A 12,386-nucleotide genomic window follows, 5' to 3' on the forward strand; every position below is an offset into this window, starting at 1 on the left:
AGCAGAAGATTTCTTGTTGTTGTTGTTTCAAATGTGCCTAAATGAAAAATACCATAATCAGAAATCTATCTGGAAGTTGGTTTTAATATTTTTTGGAGGAGAAATCATTGATATGTGTCAGAAAGTGTGTCTTGAATCATAAGTGTGAGGTTGGAGACAGGTTCTTGTGTGGGTCTGGAGAATTGGCACTGAGCCTGAAGGTTGGCTGTCACTGTGTTTTCTCTGCTCCAGCTTGTCAGGACATTTGTTGCTGAATCCGCACTGTAGAATGCAGTTTAGGGAAAGATCTGTTAAGAATAACTCACTAGTATTTTAAACATAATTTCTGAAGAAAATTGTCGTAAAAAGAAGACATAAACCTTAGAATCCTATCCCATATTGCTCCAGGAGAGTGGCTCAGTGAAAGTGCTGCTAAGCCACTGACAGTTTCCTTCCTGCAGGAACACAGGGATCTTTCCTTTAGAAATATTGATTTGAGCTCTCTGCATAGAATGCAAAATTTGGAATTGTCAATGTTTCACACCAAAATCTTGTCTTCTCCTTACCTGGACCTCCACCTTCTCTTTGGCAACAGGCATGTAAGCAGCTAAGCACAGTTTTTGTTCATGGACTACATGAAGGAAATTTAGTTTTTATATGAAACAAATAGAAGAAATGCTGTAGTTATAGCACCAGAAATTTGGGGTTTCTTTTCAGTTTACCTTTTTCTGGGCTTTCTATCAGAATCATTATTTTGTTGTTCCAGTACAGAACATGTGTTCACCGGATGTTTCTTTTCACATAGCTGGAGATTATTAGGGTGGCAAAAAGGAGGCACCATGAGCTCTCTGCTTCTTCCATTTGTATTAAGTAACTTAGCACAGAGTGACTCTAAAAAAGCATGAAAAATAAATAAGGATACTAGAGAAATCATTTAAGTCACCCTCATTCTCAGTGCAATGAACTACTCCTTTTATGTATGTCTATTTAAATATATAGATTTCTATCTGTACATAGACATGCACTTGCCTTTTCAAGGACAGTAATAAATAAGTTTTCTACTTTTTTGCAGACAAAAAATTAACTGGTTGAAGCTATTTTGTTCTTACAGAGGGAGCATCAGCAAAAAACATTAATAGTGTCATTTTAACACCTTTAGCTCAAGCATGCCTTCCACCCACACTCCAAATGGCAGAGGATATACGTAAAACACATCTCTTCCAGGAATTCAGGAACTTCTTGAGTCAATGCAAACACTGGTGCTAAACTGCAATAATATATGTACTCAGCCCATTTCCTGGTGCTGTTGCCTGGATTAAATAGAGGGACAAATCAAGGAATCTGAAATTTAGAAGAGTTTATAATTTGTTCTCTGAAAATACAGGAATTTGTATATCTGCTCTGGAGTATGTGGCTGTGGGGAGAGGGCAGGGGGATATCCCTGGAATACTAGAAAAGGTGTGATGGAGAGCTGGGATAGATCTGGGCAACAACAATGGAAAGGGCACTCTCTCTTTTGGTGCTGACTACCCAGGTCAGCACTAGTTTCTCTCCAAGAATAGTGTCTTAATTCAGAAAAACAAATTAGGGGGTTCAGAGGACTTGAATTGATATTATATTGTGTTACTATGCTCAGGTAGTTGAAATACTTCTTCAGCATATGTTTACAGTGCTTTGAGATGAAAAACAACAGTGGGAAATGCCAAGTCTTCCACATTGCTGAGGTAGCACTTAAAATGTTTTGGCAGAACTCCTTCCCCTCCCTGTGAAATTTAATTACTCCATCCAAAAGCACCAAGTAGCCATTAGGATCAACATTATTTGGACACTGATGCCATGAAAGCTCTAAACTTGAATGGGAAGTTGTAGGTCTCATGGTGCATAATAACTGTCTCCAAACTATTCCTGGAAGAATAGCAGGAAGTTATATACATATAAAAACAAGTCAGACAAAACAATTCCAACAAAACTCAAAGCCAAACGCACAAAGTGATTTGGGATAAGTCAGGTTTTCTGTTTGTTCTGGTGGTTTTAAAAGAAGTTTTCAACAGTTACATAATCCAGAAATGCATATGTAATGCATTTCTTCATTCTTCTGCTGTCATAATTGCTGTACTATAAATTAAATACTGCAGTCATACTACTTCCTTAGTTTAGAGGAGAGAAAAATTCTTGAGTATATCATGTTTACATGTGAAAGTTTACCACTGTGATTTCATATCCAAATTTGTATCTTGTAGAACAATTACATATTTTTCAGACCATAATGTATTATTAATGTATATGCTTTCCTACGTAAAAACCTTGCTTCTGTGCCTAGAGTCTAGTGAATATTTTACCATTGATGTCACAATCAAAAAAAATTAAGGCAAATATTAAACACATGTGAGAATGGGCATCCAGTGCATAGGATGTCAGGCTTGCACTTTGTGGCCTGTTTCAGTAAGCACCATGAAAAACCAGTAAAACCCAGGGGGAGTCAGGCATTTCACATTATCAGTTCCTAACTCAATAAAGTGGGCTACTAGAAAATCAGGGTTCCAGGCTTTGCTGAGCCATTGTCCCTCAGGGTCAGTGTGTGGGATCCATGGGCTGTGAGATGTGGAACAAAATCTGATTCATGCCCTGTGCTGAGGTGATTGCATCTGTCAATTTGCAGTGATTTGGAAAACCACGTTTAGAGAAGTATTTTATCCTACCTTCTCTATGTAGCTTCTAATTCTAATTATAATTTTAGCTTCTTCCATTCTGCTGTTTGACCAAAAAAATAATGTTCTGCAGACTGCAAAAATTCATGTAAGATAAACCAAATCAAGACAGTGTCTTTGAAGTCTCTATACATTGACATTTAAGTAATACTTTAGACAAAGAAAAGGTTGGGGGAAAAAAGAAGCCTGATTTCTAAAAAGACTTTTTTTATTATCTCATAGGATCAGAGTCTCTCTCTGTCACTATGCCTTTAATTAGATAAATACTGCTGCTTCTCACATATTGTTGGCTTGATTCAAGGAAAAGACATCTAGCTTTTTAAAAGTCAGAGTTTGTAGATTTGATTTCTCAGAGGATTCAGTTATGTCTACAGTCTATGGGATTGAACTGAGATAAATATTCTTGCCTTTCAGGCATTCATTTGCAGGCACATCAGGTTTTCAGTGAATTTTTAAAGTATGTTTGCCATACATCTGAAGGAGGAATTCTTTTTACATGGAATGAGTAACAAACTTCCTTTTATCTCTTGCCATGGTGCAGATCAAGGTACTAACTTGTTACCTCACTGTGTGAGAGATACTGGATCGTTTGTGATGCAGTACAGTGTGATTAAACCTATTTCAGGTATGGTTTCATTACACAATTTTGTCAGTTTTTGTCTGTGAAGTGTTCCAAAGCAGTCTCAGAAAGCTTTATGGTTCTTCAGTATTAGAATACATGGATAAATTTTCAGAAGAACTGTTTTCAATATATGAGGCTCCTGTAAACAATTTTTGCACAGACAAACAATTAAGAAGTGTTATTCAGAGAAAACCTGCTGGAATATCAGAGACTTGTACTCAAACCAAGGATTTACACAAAACAGGAACAAATATCCATCTTTCTTGTACCTTTGGTTGAAGTCCTAATCACTGGGATATTGGTATTCTGTGCCATTTCTCAGACTTCTTTAAATATGCATCAAACTAATGAAGGCTGATTTGGAACATCACCCATGACGTTAATGAATCAGGAAGAGCAACATCTCAAACCTTGGGCTCCCAGCAGCCAGTCCAGGGCTGCTCTCTGATGTCTTCACAAACTTAATTTGCATGGTCTTAATTTGTTTCAGTTCAGAATAAAGAATAATGTTAATGTAAATGTCAAACCCCTCTAATTTTAACAGAGCTTCCAATTCTCAGGCAGGCTTCCCTACCATTTCTGAAGGCTTTTCCTCACAAGGACTCACATTGTCATAGACAAAATCCAAACACAGTCCCATGAAATACAGCTCTCCTCCAGTATAAACCAGTACAAATGAGCAATTTGTCTGAACTCTGGTTAAACCTTTCCCTGGGGCTGCAGGGAGCCCAAGCACAACCAGCTCCAGGCAAGGATTGATTTGCAGAGGAGCACACTGCCCTGTTTAGGCCAAACCAAGACCCTGTATCTCCAAACATCCCTCTAAACCCCAGGCAAGCAGCACAGGTGGCACCTTAAGAAAAGTACCAGGGAAAGTTCAGAGAACACCGGTGGGAGCAGCTGTTACAGTGGTAAAGCAGGGAAGCTCCAAGGAAATATTCAGACTCTTAACAAGACTCATTATTTCCAGTCCATGGCCTCAGCTCTTCTGACACTTCCCTTCACCCCCACACCACATCTCTTCTCTCATACCTCCCCAGTAAAATGGATTTTTGTATTTCAGCAACTGCCTCTTAATTCCCTTTGGGTTTCTTCCCACTTACAAGCGTATGTTTTATCTCCCTCATTGGATAAGTTTAAGGGGAGGAAAATGTAGTTGCTGTCATGTTGTCCTCTTCCCTTGTGCTTTTCATCCACCACTCTATTCATTACCATAACCCCCATGACTGTTAGTAAGTAGAAGTATCTAGGGTTTCTGCTGCCACTCACTGAAGAGCAACTGAACTGGTGTCACTTTTAGCAGACAAGTTTCCAAAAAATAGTGGCAAGAGATTAGCTTAAAGCATTAAAAAAAAAAAAATAAGGTTTCTCCCTTAATGAATAAAAATTGACACCCCAGCTGGCAGAACACCCCCTGGACTGAGCCACCTGACCATTTCAGCCTCCTCTCTCCTAATCACCAGCATATTCATGTGACCACAGCCTCAAAGATCATTCCAGTGCATATTTGTGTCTCACAATTTCATATCCAGAGGGGTTCAGACCATCACAAATGATCAAATAATTTTCTAAAGCAAATACTTTAAAGCTATTGAAAATAAGGATGCAGCTAAAATGTTGTGTCTAGCATAAGGTTATTTGCTTTTTGTTCTCAGCTTGGTAAATAATAGTGCTCCTATAACTGACATTGTTTGATACTTCTGCTAACAATTCTAATACAACCAAATATGAATGTACAGCCAACAGTCAGAGATCTTCTCATTATTCAGGTAAAGAGAGAAAAGAAAGGGAGATACAACGGAGATCTATAAAATTGTGAGTATTATGAGAAAGCTTACCAGCAATATTTACTCTTTGTTGTAACAAAATGACTAAGATACAAATTCAAACCAAAATTAGAAGCAATTTCACACAAACTGAAACTATGGAGATTATTACTGATACATGGCATTGACCCAGTTTATATGGATTCAAAAAGTACATTTATGAATTTATGGAATGAAAATTGGGAAAAGCACAGCTTTTCCTTTACTATCCTTAAAAAGTGGCAACTCTGTGGCAATATATTGACAGACAAGAGACCTGAGAGGTAGCCAAGACAGCAGTTATTAAGATGGAGGACAGCAGCTGCCTGAAAAATCAAGTAAAAATTGATTCTTTTATGCAGCTTCTGCCAAAACAAGAGCAAACCACAAAGCAATGTGTTGCTTGCATGAAAAAGCTGTCTTGACATTTAAAGCCTAAATCCCCAGAAAATGCACAGTGCTTAAGGATCTGATTCACACTTCTGCAGATAAGTAGGCTTTTGTTTCATGTAATGGAACTAAATTCTTGAACTCAAGAGTTTTTCCTTAAATGTAGCTTATTTCTTCAAATAATATAAATTGTTCCAGAGACTTCCTTTTCTTAACATTGGGATGACATTCAATTCAGATTTTCACAAAATTGAGTAAAGAGACAGCCTAGTCAAAAATAAGATTTTTTTCTTGGTTATTCCTCTTATGCCACAGTAATGTGACACTGTAAATACAAAACATACCCATAACTTTAGGAAGTACTTATATGAACAATGGGCTTAATTATGTTGCTTGTATTGAACTTGAAGTAATCCCAGTTGCACTGAATTTTCTATACCTTTATCAATGAAATGAAAAAGAGAAATGGAGCAAAATGAACAATTTGATTTTGGAGCAATAGTTTATGAGTAGACCACTCCTTTTTTTTTTCCTTTTTTTTGTTTTGTTGTTGTTGGTTTTTGGGTTTTTTTTAAAGAGGACTTTTTAACCACCGTGTGTTGTTTAAACAGAGCCATCATTTGCCAAGAGAGACTTTCCCCTTTAGCTGTTGCCTCAAGCCTTGCTAGTCCTGCCCAACATACAAGTGGTGTCACAGCTGCAAGGTCACATCACAGACCTGCCCTCAGCTGATTGTCCCCAGGCCACCTTCTGCAAAGCTGATGCTTTCCCGTGGTAGGAAATGAATACTCCCAGCAAAAGTGTGAATATGAACCCCAAATTAATATTCTCATTTGCTTTTACAGTACTGAAAAGGGGACTATTTTAAATACCTTCTGTGGAATCATCAGATTGAATCAAGAAATTCTGGTGTTCCCAAGTCTGACAAGACTTCTAATTAGATTGTTGAACTATTTTCCTATCCAGGAGTAGCCCAAACAAGAACAAAAACCAGTAAGTAATTGCAGTCTACATTAACCTTTACCATTCAAAAGCTAACCCATGAACACTCTGGTTCTTCATTAAAATCAGTTTTAAAAACCTTTTTTTATTATTTACAAACCTCCAGGTTATGCATGAACTTTCGTGAGGTCCCACTGATCAAGTAGAGCTTATTGGCTTCCAGACTCCACACAGCCTACAAGGTTCAAATTTTAAAGCCTCAAAACCTTTTGCCCCAGACTCCTGACATTTTCACTAACTTCATTTGAAATGGTGATATGTATGCACATTTCTTTGACCCTCACTTCTCCCCAAAATACTCTAAAGTCAAAAGAAAGTTGCAAACAGCACTGCATAAACAGTTTTTTAAAATGCAAGCACAGAAAGGGCAAGTTTAGCAAATTGTCTGAGCAAGAAAAGTATTTGTTAGGGAATATGCCTTAGTGTGTGCTTTAGTACTACTTTAACTCCTCACATGAACAAACCTTATTTAGCCCTCACATTTTGAAAATGTGGTTTAATTTTAATTGAAGGCAACTCTTCCTGTGCATTGCTGGTAACAAATGCAACTAATTTAAACCTATTTTAAAAATCAGGAGACAGGACACATGATGTAAAAAGATCAGGATAACCATTCTGAGTTTGAAATTTTAAATTAAAACATTGGGATATATGAGGTTCTCTCTTCTGAATAGTGAAACAGCAGAAGCATTCAGAAACAGTGAGGGGTCCTTCCCCTGAATTCCTTAAGTAACTCTACAATTCTCTTCTGTTTTAAAAAGAGAGATTATTACTTACTTAAGAAGGACTCCAAGAGAAGGAGAGGTAAGAGCAGGGACAGCTTGGTATTTAGTACTGCAAAAACTACCACTGTACCATAGCCCAAAATTCAACAAAATATAATACATGAAGCCAAGACACCTGGAGGAAGAGAACTTCCACCACCCATCTCTGCCTGTCCATACTAGTTTGAAAACAAACCAGTGGGAGATCACAAGTCAGAACTACAGCTTAATAAGAAAAATGAAATAAAGGCTGAAAACACCAGCTTAAACTGACAGAGTCAGTATACAACCTGACGTCCTGGTGGCCAGGGTGGTGGTGACAGTCCAATTAAATGGTGGCTGCAGTCCTGTTGGAATGATGAGTGTGGTTCTGTTGAAGCTGTGATCCTGTGGAAGGGCCTGGTGTCATATTCACAATCTCTGGAAAAATCCCTTAGCCCAGGATTTTTCTCCTGGGAAGCTGAGAAGCCTCAGAGAAAAGTGAAACAATTCCTATCTCATTTGCTTCTCCTATGTTTTGCTCATGTGGAATGTGTTTGGAGATTGTTTACCCACAGGTGATTGTTTCACTGGTTTCTGGTGTGAATTGTTTTGACTCATTGGCCAATCAGGGCCAAGCTGTGTCAGGGCTCTGGAAAGAGTCCGGAGTTTTCATTATTATCTTTTTAACATTCTGTAAGTATCCTTTCTGTATTCTTTAGTATAGTTTTAGTAAAGTATCCTTTAATATATTATAGTATAATAAAATAATAAATTAGCCTTCTGAGAACGTGGATTCATCATTCCTTCCTTCGTCTGGGGGCAATGCAAATACAATAGCCTGGTCTTCCTCTGAGGGTCCAGTGGTGGTTACTGAGCTCTTGTCCTCTGGGAACCCAGCAGGTAAAGGCTGCCTGTGGTGCTCCAAACCTCAGATTGTATCCAGGCAGGAATGCTTGGCTCCTCCCCCTGGGAGGAGCATCTCCCAGCGGGATGATGGAACTCTGTGAGCGATGCAGTGAGGCTTGATGGCCCATTGGTGCCCCTGGACCCCAGAGGGAGTTATCAGGCATGAGATAAGGAGCACTGCCCCGTCTGTTTAACAACTTATGAAGATGGTGACAGAACACACTCTTGTGGTTACATCTTACACTGTAACCTGAGACACTGTCCAAGAGTGGGAACGAAGTTCATGGCCCAGAAGAGTTCATTATCACAGCACATCAGTTCCATGCTTTTCAGGGCCAGTGGATGCCATGCCATTTTCTCAGGACAAAAATGAATTGAAGTGAATTGAACAGAAGAGAATCCTTCAGTTAGAAGGGACCTACAGCAATCATCTAGGCCAACTTCTTAGATTGTGTGCAACCACTCAGGGCCAAGGAGACATTTTTGCCCTAAAAGGAATAAAATTGTTAGTCATCATTTTTGACCATCGTAAGGTGATTTAGAAAACATCAAACCAAAAAATTTTCAAATTTTCTTGCCTCTTTTCTACCCTATGTTCATTTATAAATTTCTACGGAGTGGAATATATTATCAACTATTTAACTGGCAAGAAGCCATATCAATTAATACCATAAATGTCTTATTGTATATTTTTTTAATTATAAATAAATTTTATGGCAGAATTCCTGTGGACATCTTGTAGATAATGATTTATAGTACATAGTGTCCTGAAGGCATTTTAAGAGTTATTCTGCTCCCTTTCTCCCCTCTAAGAGGGTGAAAATTTAACATGGAATCAGAGAGTTATATTTGATTTTAAAAATGTTGTTAAAAACAGGGTGGAATTTGAAGGATTCTTATTCTCATAAAAAAAAGGCAAAAAAGCTTTTAAAATTGTCTCATAGGGCACATTTGAAAAGTATACAAGTAAACTGCCATTATCTATATGTTAGGATAACTTGTGCTTTAGTGTCTTTTCTGTCTATTTGCTGTGCAAACTGCTTAGGAGCAGAGGAAACCATAAGCTCCAGGAGCCAATCTGCCACTGTTGTCTGTTTATGTAGTCTGATAGAATTTACATGGGCTGGCAGAAAATTTGCCCTTTGCATGCTTTGTCTCTAGGGGAATTTGGAAGTATGTCCAAGTTTTATAAAATAATGATGATCACAAAATACACCAAGCACAAATAACAGATTTTCTAAGGCCTTTTCTAAGCAAATTAAGTCTGTGGACAAACAGAAAATAACAGATAATTCCTTAAAAGAAAAGGAAAACCAACCCATTTATGCATCAAAGTTAAAGTGGGTCACTCTGCAACATAAAGCACATTTTTAGTGGATATAAATTTAGCAGCTCTCTGCAGCATTATGCATGACAGCTGTCTTGTGATATTTCAAGTATAGAACAGGTCCCTGGAGACACCATGTAATTTATAATGGACTAACCATAATGAACCATAGCAGCCAGAAAGGAGCTGGTTCCAATGAAATAAGGAATGCTGGTTTACTTGTCTTACAGGAGCGTCATGTTGAAGATCTCACTTATCTGGGATCAGACAGGAGCAGTGGGGAGGTCAGTTTATTGGTCACTAGAAAGGAAAAAACCAAAACAGAAAATCTCCTGTTTGTCTGGAGTGAGAACTTAAAATAAAGAAAACAAAGGATCACAATACACTTTTCCAGCAGACTAATAACTAGCAACCCTTTTCTCCAAGTGCACAGCAAATGCCTTTCTGCTGTTTGTGCTGGCAGAGCTTTATCATAATTGGTGCAGTAACAAAATCCAGGGATACCTGCAGGGCCAAGGGCTCTGCCTTCCTCAGCTGTGCTGCACATTAATTAGGCCCCAGCTGTCTACAAAGGCACTCCTTATTTGTGATGTATCTGTTACTCCATTTTTTCACAGGGTCCTTGCAGGTAGGCTGAGGGTGTCTATTTGTTCTGTTCATGGCTACCAGGGACTGATACCCAACAACCTGCACAGAGTGTGGGACATGGTAAACAGATTAAAGGAGCTCTTTTCCAGAACATAAGGGGATATTTAGCATGTCCATTCAGTGCAGTGACCTGTAGACCTTGTAATTAATGAAAATTTAGTTTTTCAAGGCCTGGAAACTTAATTTCTATATCCTAACTTCTTACAAGACTTTGATGACATGAGAAATTATTAAAGATATTATTAACGTGATGAGAGTTTCACTTAACATTCTCCCATTCTGTCACTTTTTCCTTCAAAATAACAGTAACAAAGTGCTCTAGTTACATAACACTTTGCAATTATCAATTAATGATATAATTAAGGCACAGGTATAACAATACTACTGATGTGATAGTTAACATCTAATTCAACTGCAGTGGAGGTAAAGCAGAGAAGAAGGGGGATGCCACATGGGAGGCAAACCTGAGGCAAGTCCCAATCTGACAGCAGGCTTGCTGCCTATCAAACAAATGTTTCTGGAAATCCCAGAAGTCCTTTCCAAATTCACATTATGCAAAAGTTTTGGTAATCCTAATTTAATTCCTCATAGCAAAGTGTCAATTCCTGCACACAACTGTCATCCTGTTCCAGAGCTGGGTCTCAAACATAGAATCTAGCAAGAGGCATTCAGTGTCTGCTAAAGAATGATGCAGGGGCATTACAGTTTGACTTCTTCTATTTTCCAATGTCCATATCATTCTGTTTCATTAGAATGAAAATAAGTCTCTTTAATTCTTGCAGAAATGAGCAAAGCCAACTCTCTTTTCAGCAGTGTACAGATTTTGCATAAATTGTTGTTTCTATTTCAACAATACGCGTGAGTGCTTGCAATATCTAGGCAAAGCATTTTCAATTACAGGGCAACAGATTTGACTGGTTATCTCAGTTTTTAAAGGAGAAAGTTCTTCCCTCCCCTCCTCCACTGATACAATGGCTAAAATATTTCTCAGAGTGTGCACAATAATGGAATGGGTGCTTAACACGTTTGGAAATCCTTTGGGCAGAGTAAAGGGAGCAGGATTTCGTATTTGCTCTCAAGTATTGTCAAATGCAAAATACACATCTAGGGAAAACGTAAGGACTTGGATGCTGGACATGCTTTCCTTTCATCAACACCAGGAGCGATTATCTCATATCACTTTCCTGGAAGCAGTCTTAAATGGGCAAAGCCAGGTGATGGATGGCTGGGCTGCAGTTAGAAGACAGGGAACCATGTTCTGCCAGAGGAGCAGGCAGTATTTACTCTAAAATCTTACAGCACAAGTGAGGAAACAGCCTTTACTTTCCATCTGCCTTTCCTTCCCATTTTTATGTTTGTTCCTTTTGTCTGGACCCCAGAGAAAGATTTGCCCCTGCCTCTTTTTCTCATCCTTAACTAGTTTGAATGTCAAACCTTCTCAGTAATCACATTGCTTTGGGTAGTAATGAAGGCAAATAAATAATGCTTAACCTTTCTTAAAGAGATCTAGAGACCCTTCCAAAACCAATTAAGGCTTATTTTTTTGCTGGAATTAGCCAAAGTCATCACACTAAATTTCCAAACTTGTCTAAGAAAAAAGCCATTAAAATTAAGGCTGGGAAAGGAGAGAGAAAAATTTTGTCCTTCCTACAGTCTTAAAACCTTCTAATTTTAAAGTGTGTTATGAGTGGGAGAAAAAAGAAGAACATAAATTAGGTGATGCATGTTGCACTTCATGGCTGCTTGAGAGAATGGGAGGGAATTTGCTGGATTTCACCACACTGGTTTTTTTGGTCTCTTTTTTGTCTGTTTGTTTGTTTTGGTGGTGGTTTTTTTTTCTTTTCTTTTTGTTGTTGTTGATGTTGTTTTGGGGTTTTTTCCCCCCTTTTTTTCTGTCCAGCAATTTTTTCCTGTCTATTTGGCACATATTTCCAATTCAGATATCTTTTGAATGATGACTAACAGCAGCAATAAAAAAGCCTTGATTTTTCATAACCTAAAACACAGAAGCACATCAAAAGCAATCCAATTTGTCTGCGAATCTTGCAGATAAATCTTGCTGTCCTGACATGTAGGTTTTGATCTGTTTATTATCCACATTGCTTCTCCTGTCAATGTCTTCTCACCTGAAGAAACAATTTCTTGGCATGACATGGAAGTGGGAATATCACCCTCAGCAATGGAACTGCACTGGCCCTACCATGGCCACAGCAGCTTTTGTGCTGTGGGTTTATCACCCACCTCTTGCCCTTT

Source organism: Agelaius phoeniceus, chromosome 15 (genome assembly GCF_051311805.1).
Source record: "Agelaius phoeniceus isolate bAgePho1 chromosome 15, bAgePho1.hap1, whole genome shotgun sequence".
Taxonomy (NCBI): Eukaryota; Metazoa; Chordata; class Aves; order Passeriformes; family Icteridae; genus Agelaius; species Agelaius phoeniceus.